The sequence below is a fragment of the Monopterus albus genome, unplaced genomic scaffold (assembly GCF_001952655.1).
Source record: "Monopterus albus unplaced genomic scaffold, M_albus_1.0 scaffold134.1, whole genome shotgun sequence".
NCBI lineage: Eukaryota > Metazoa > Chordata > Actinopteri > Synbranchiformes > Synbranchidae > Monopterus > Monopterus albus.
In genome coordinates, this window is record NW_018128014.1 from 191773 (window position 1) to 197772 (window position 6000).

The 6000-nt window shown below is 43.3% G+C and overlaps 1 protein-coding gene across 7 annotated transcripts in view; it reads right to left on the bottom strand.

Moving 5' to 3' along the window:
- Window positions 1-6000, bottom strand: part of arhgap32b (Rho GTPase activating protein 32b) — a 115276-nt gene that overhangs the window by 47992 nt on the left and 61284 nt on the right. The window contains exon 1 of one of the 7 annotated variants that reach the window (XM_020613505.1): window positions 574-653. The exons of the other annotated variants lie outside the window; for them this stretch is intronic. The gene's annotated coding sequence lies outside the window, so the exon portion shown is untranslated. Of the gene's footprint in view, window positions 1-573; window positions 654-6000 lie in introns of those variants that run through there. 7 annotated transcript variants of the gene reach the window in all.

A 6000-nucleotide genomic window follows, 5' to 3' on the forward strand; every position in this document is an offset into this window, starting at 1 on the left:
AAGGCATGCAACACACCACATGATGATTAGATTTCAATCCAACCCGCACTGCACTAGCACACACTGTCCTTGTAGCCCAAAGCTCAGCAGCAATGGTGACTGCAATAATGCCAGTGCTTAGCCAAACAGACTTTCTTAACCATAAGCACCAGAATAATAAAATGAGAACAGGTCATCTTTGAAAAAATATAATACTAAATGACAAATAATTAACTACTCTGGATACACTGGGTTCAAGCTCATCCTCTATATTACGGTAGCAATGAAAAGACAGCCATGAAAGCAGTACATCAGACCACTTGACAGGGAGAAAACAAATAAACTGCAGAGAAATATCATCCATGGTGGTCATCTTCCAAAGAGGTCAGAGACAGAGGTAAAGTTTTACCATCCTAACAAATGTTTCTGCAGAGGAAAGGAGAGTAATCCAACAGCCATATTTTGGCCATAAGCAATTTTAATGAATTCTGCAGGCACACAAAGACGGGGCGGCACTGCTCTGATAACTACAGAGCAGCAGCAGAAAAATGAAAGCAAAGAACAAAATATAAAGGAAAGACACTTTGTACTTACAGCAGTTTGACTCAGGTTTTCCCTTGTTCCTGTTTTAGTTCCTACACTTTCCTTCCCTTCATGCCATGGAGCTTCATGCTCAGAGCTTGCCCCTCCTTAACGCTCCAACACCTGTCCCCAGTCTCTATTTCTCTGTGTGAGTATGTGTTTCTCAAGTCCGAGAATGTACATCCCGTCTTGCAGAGTCCTGTTTTGCAAGTCTGGAACACAATTCCCCTCAGCAGGACGTAAATGTCAGCTCTCCACTTTATTTCACATACATTGTAAGCTCCCCCAGTGTGGCATTCAGAGGCAGGGGGAGGCTACAATCTTAGCAGCAGCAGTAGTGTTGGAGAATGAGAGGTAGTGGATTGGTGGATTCCTCAATGGGACAGCTTTCATCTCCTCCATTTTGCCTTCTCTGCCATCCAACCATTGTGATGCTCCATCCTGATTTTCCTGCCTTCTTTCTTGTTGGTGTCTTTTCTCTTATGGCTAGCACCCAACAGACCTTTAACACCCAATCTGATTAGCAGCAGAAAATAATGGGAGTGAATGAGTGGCTTAAAAAAAGAGAGAAAAAGAAGCGTATTTCTTTCAGTCTAGTTCTTTAGCCAACCTTCCCGTCTGATTTCTCTGTCCCTCCGTCACATGCTATTCTCTCCTTTTCATCTCCCTCCTCTCCCCTGTCTGGCATGCTGGCTCACCCCTCCCCCTTCTGTCTTCCTCTTCTCCCTCTCTGGTTGGTACATTCCCGGGACAAAGAGCAGGGATGGAGGGAGAGAGAGAGAGAGAGAGAGAGCAAAAAGAACCGGAGAAGAGGGACAGGGCAAGAGGTAACAGAGAAAAGAGGCCAGGACATGCACTTGCAGGAGAGCAATTATGTTTCCTTACACACATGCAGTCCTCTCTCTGCTGTCCTCTTGTACAGGGATATTCTCCTAAACGCGCTTAGCTGAGGAAACATGCAGTTCTTGCAAACAGAGTCAAAGGGCATCTAGGCATTACACTCAAAAGTACACTTGAGTAAAACTGATGTGTAAATGCAGTAAATAATGAGAAGCTGCAGTACTTCAGTGCTAGGTGAGCAAACCCTGCATTTAAAAAATCACTCTGCAGTAAATAACCATAGCTTGCAGTCTACCACACTTGCAAAGTAGAAACAGACACACCAAAAATATAACCTTAACCACCTTCTGCTAAACAGCCTGCTCTCGGGTTGCAGCCAAATACTTCAAACAAAAAAGAAGGAGGGAAAAAGGAAAGAAAAGTTTATGTTGCATCAGTTGTGATGACTTCATATGTGCCATCCACACATGAGAGGGATTAAAATGACATATTGGTGGAGAGGAGCACAGAAATCCAAGGAAACAGGGCACAAACACAGACCACAAGGATATGGAGCTACCATGCAACACACACAAAATCCCTTTGTGCTGTGTATTTCTCTGCACATGAAAGGAAACTGACAAAAGGAGGTAAAATCACACATCCTTAGTTAAACTCCAGCTTTAAGCATCTACAAATAAAAGCTGTTAAATCTTATTACTGTCATTCCTGACAAGCCTGTGATCAATACTCATCTTACCACACCTGCTACCTGAAAGCAGAAATGCAGCAATGTTTCAATTACCCAAGTCACTACTGAGTCATGTTTTTTCCATTTTTCTTGAAAAAGCAGAGCTCAAGGTGAGCAACTGGGGCAGAGTGTCAGATCATTCTCCACTCCAAGTTATGAATATAAAATGATAGCCCAATGATGACCTAGTTCACTCAGTTCTCTGCTTTGCTGTGACAGGTTGCACTGATTTATAACAGTTCACAGCCACTGTTCCTGAAACAGGTGCAAAAAAAATCATATCAAATATCACAACAAAAGTCACTTACTGTTTACACAAAGGTCTTAATGAAGATGCACCAGGAGAGGGAGAGGTCAAGAGGTAACAAACATTAGTGCAGAGTATACTGAGCTAAAAGAAAAACACAAAATGAAGCTATAACAGGTACATGTTCAACCTAAGTGCACAAATTTAGACACCACAAATTAACCTCAGATTAAAACATTAAAAAAGCAATCTCTGTAGTGACCAGTTTCTGAAAATAGAAAAGAAAAGAAGAACATGAGGAATTGTTTCTGACACACAGCTCTAACTCAGGTGTGATGCAGTTCTACACTGCTCCAAGTCCTACACGCAGAACCATTATCAAATCGGAGGACTCCTGTCTTCACTCAGGCATGGATGAATATGAACTGTTCTTTGGAAATGACTGCATTAGACATGGTGGCGTAGTAACCCAATAGCAGGTTACTTGCAGAGATAAAAAAACAAGAAAGACTAAGAGCCCACATCCTAGAGGCTCCGTGAGGCTGTACTTCCAGCTGTGCTTTGAGTGTAGCAAATATAAGCATGCCAGAATGCTTAGTTACAGGGCAGCGCTAACATGCCAAAAATTAGTGGGTACCATGGTGACTGCCTTAGAATAACCCAAAGTACTGGACCGAGTGAACATTTTACCTGATGGTGGATAATGAGAAATACAGGCGTTAGTGAAGTACTGTATTACAGCTCCGTTTGTAGGGTGCATGAATGTCTGTACCATATTTCATGACATGTTACTAAAAACCAGTTTAACCTCATTGTGGCACTAGATGAACAATCTAGGGATCAGCAAAACCAGTACAATTCATGGTCTGGGACCCTTCTGTACAAAACAACTATAACTGTAAATATTTTATCCATCCATCCATCCATCCATTTTCTTCCGCTTATCCGGGACCAGGTCGCGGGGGCAGCAGTCTAAGCAAAGATGCCCAGACTTCCCTTTCTCCAGACACTTCCCGGGGCCTCCTCCCGGTGGGACATGCCCGGAACACCTCCCTAGGAAGGCGCCCAGGAGGCATCCGAAACAGATGCCCGAGCCACCTCAGCTGGCTCCTCTCGATGTGGAGGAGCAGCGGTTCTACTCTGAGCTCCTCCTGGGTGACCGAGCTCCTCACCCTATCTCTAAGGGTGCGCCCGGCCGCCCTGCGGAGAAAGCTCATTTCGGCCGCCTGTATCCGGGATCTTGCCCTTTTGGTCATGACCCAAAGTTCATGTACAGCTCAGCTCTTTCTTCACCAGGACGGACCGGTACATCGACCGCATTACTGCAGAAGCTGCACCGATCCACCTGTCAGTCTCTCGTTCCATTCTTCCCTCACTCATGAACAAGACCCCAAGATACTTGAACTCTTCCACTTGAGGCAGGAACTCTCCGCCAACCTGAAGGGAACAAGCCACCCTTTTCCGACTGAGAACCATGGCCTCGGATTTAGAGGTGCTGATTCTCATCCCGGCCGCTTCACACTCGGCTGCAAACCGCCCCAGTGCACGCTGTGTAAATATTTCTGAGTGACCAACAGACTGATTTTGCCTCGCCGACGGACACACTGTCTAATAGAAATAACTCCAGTACAGTACCAGAACTAGAACTAGAATTACAGCACTACTTCACAGTTGTATGCCTCTGCCAAACAGTCCAATTCATGGGCATGGGCACAAGTGACGTCACTGTCCTTGACCTCTGACCAAAATCTAATCACTTCATCTTTGAGTCCAAGTGGACATTTGTGCCAAATTTGAAGAAATTTCCTCATGGTGTTCCTGACATATCACGCTCACAAGACTTGTACAGACAACCAAAAACATAATACCTCCACCCATGGCTATCATAGGTATGTACCCGTAAAAAGTACTGGGGCCTAACAACCATTCAATTTTCAAATAATTGTCAGTCGTCATTTATGGAAGTGATAGTGGTGCGGTGGGTAGAGCAGTTGTCTCCCAACTGGAAGGTTCGAATCTCGGTGCCTGCAATCCACATGTCAAAGTGTCCTTGACTTCAAATTAAATTGATTATTATTTTAAATACTTTAAAAGGAGCAGAATTTGGACCACCTTTCTCTGTGCTTTTAATACATTTCCCTAAGTCTCCTCATTCTCTGATGTAAGTGTTGCATAAGAGAGCTAAAAGCTATAGCAAAGACCCAGAGCTGCAGTACAATAACCACTTTCTAACCATATGCTAACTGTTGAGCACTAGAAAGCCTGCTGACTTTGTGCAAATTCCTCATTGGTGGTGGATGAGATGGCTCAGTTTCTGCCTGCCAAAACAAGGAAAATTAAAAAAAAACTTTTGTAATTTCTGCACCCGGAGACTCACAAGCAGACTTCATGAAACCATTTTGGCAGTAAATCTACTGTTTAAATGTGTTTGGTCTTTTTAAATGAATCTATTATGGAAACAGAGAGAACTCAATTTGTTAGACTAAAAGAGAAACCATGAGGGTGTTTATTCCTAGACATTGTTTTAAGTGATTCAACACCGATTATGAATGGGCACTACTTAGGTTGGAGCCTCTTATTAATGTATTATTATCCAAAAATGTGGGGAAGGACGTTTGCTGAAAATGTGAGAGAAATGTGATTAAAAGTATTGGCAGCCCTCTCATGACACCATTTGATCAGGCTGCAAAACTAAAGGGGTTTTGAGTGCCAGACTTCCAGCAGGTCCTTGCTGCAGTATCTCAGATGCAAAGCATAAAGTGTGAAGGGTGCTGTTCACATGCACATTTTAGATAAGGACTGCAATACAGAAAACATCAAAAAACATGTCCATGACAAAAAGATATTGCAATTCCGTCTTCTCCATTCCTACTTAATTTTTATGAGGTCAGAAAGGGGTAAGACCATACAGTCTATAGATAAGATGTTCCAAAGATGTTTCAGTGATCCTGGAGTACAGCAGTTACTCCAGCAGCCAGCTCAGTGGCAAAAATGCTTCCTCATCCCAGGCACCTCCCTGCTGGAAGCTCCCCAGGTCAGGTAGGAGAGGGTGGTTTGTCAAGTGTGAAGGAGAAAGGGGAAATAAATCAGTCTTGTCAAGCTGCAAATACAATAAAGAGAAAGTATACGAACATGGTCTGGCCCACTCGTTTTTTTTTTTTTTTTTTTTTGCTGAGTGGCAAAATGTCAGCTTAGTGGACAAATCACCAACAATGAAGGGGAACTTAAATACTGTATCTCTCTGAGAATGTGAATGTACATCTGCATACAGTCCTGATGCATTTGCCATAAGACAAACACACTCGCTACATGGATCCATACATAGACAGTTTTCACCAGTGAGTCAGGGGAGACAGGTGAGACAGAGCCTCCCCTTCAATCTTGAAAAGAAAAATAAGTTAACCATAAAATATAATAAATGTTAATATTTGTCAGCTGGTGTGTGTTGTAGGCCCTTTTGCTGTTCGAATCCAATGTTGAAGGAATTTTTTTCAATAAAGAAGAGCAGAATTTCCGTATGTCCCGTTCAAATACATGGAGGAGATGCGTGATGAGGCAGCACTTTGCTGTGCCTCTCAGTGGATCGTGTAATCCTCACAAACTGTATGCGATGCCAATAATA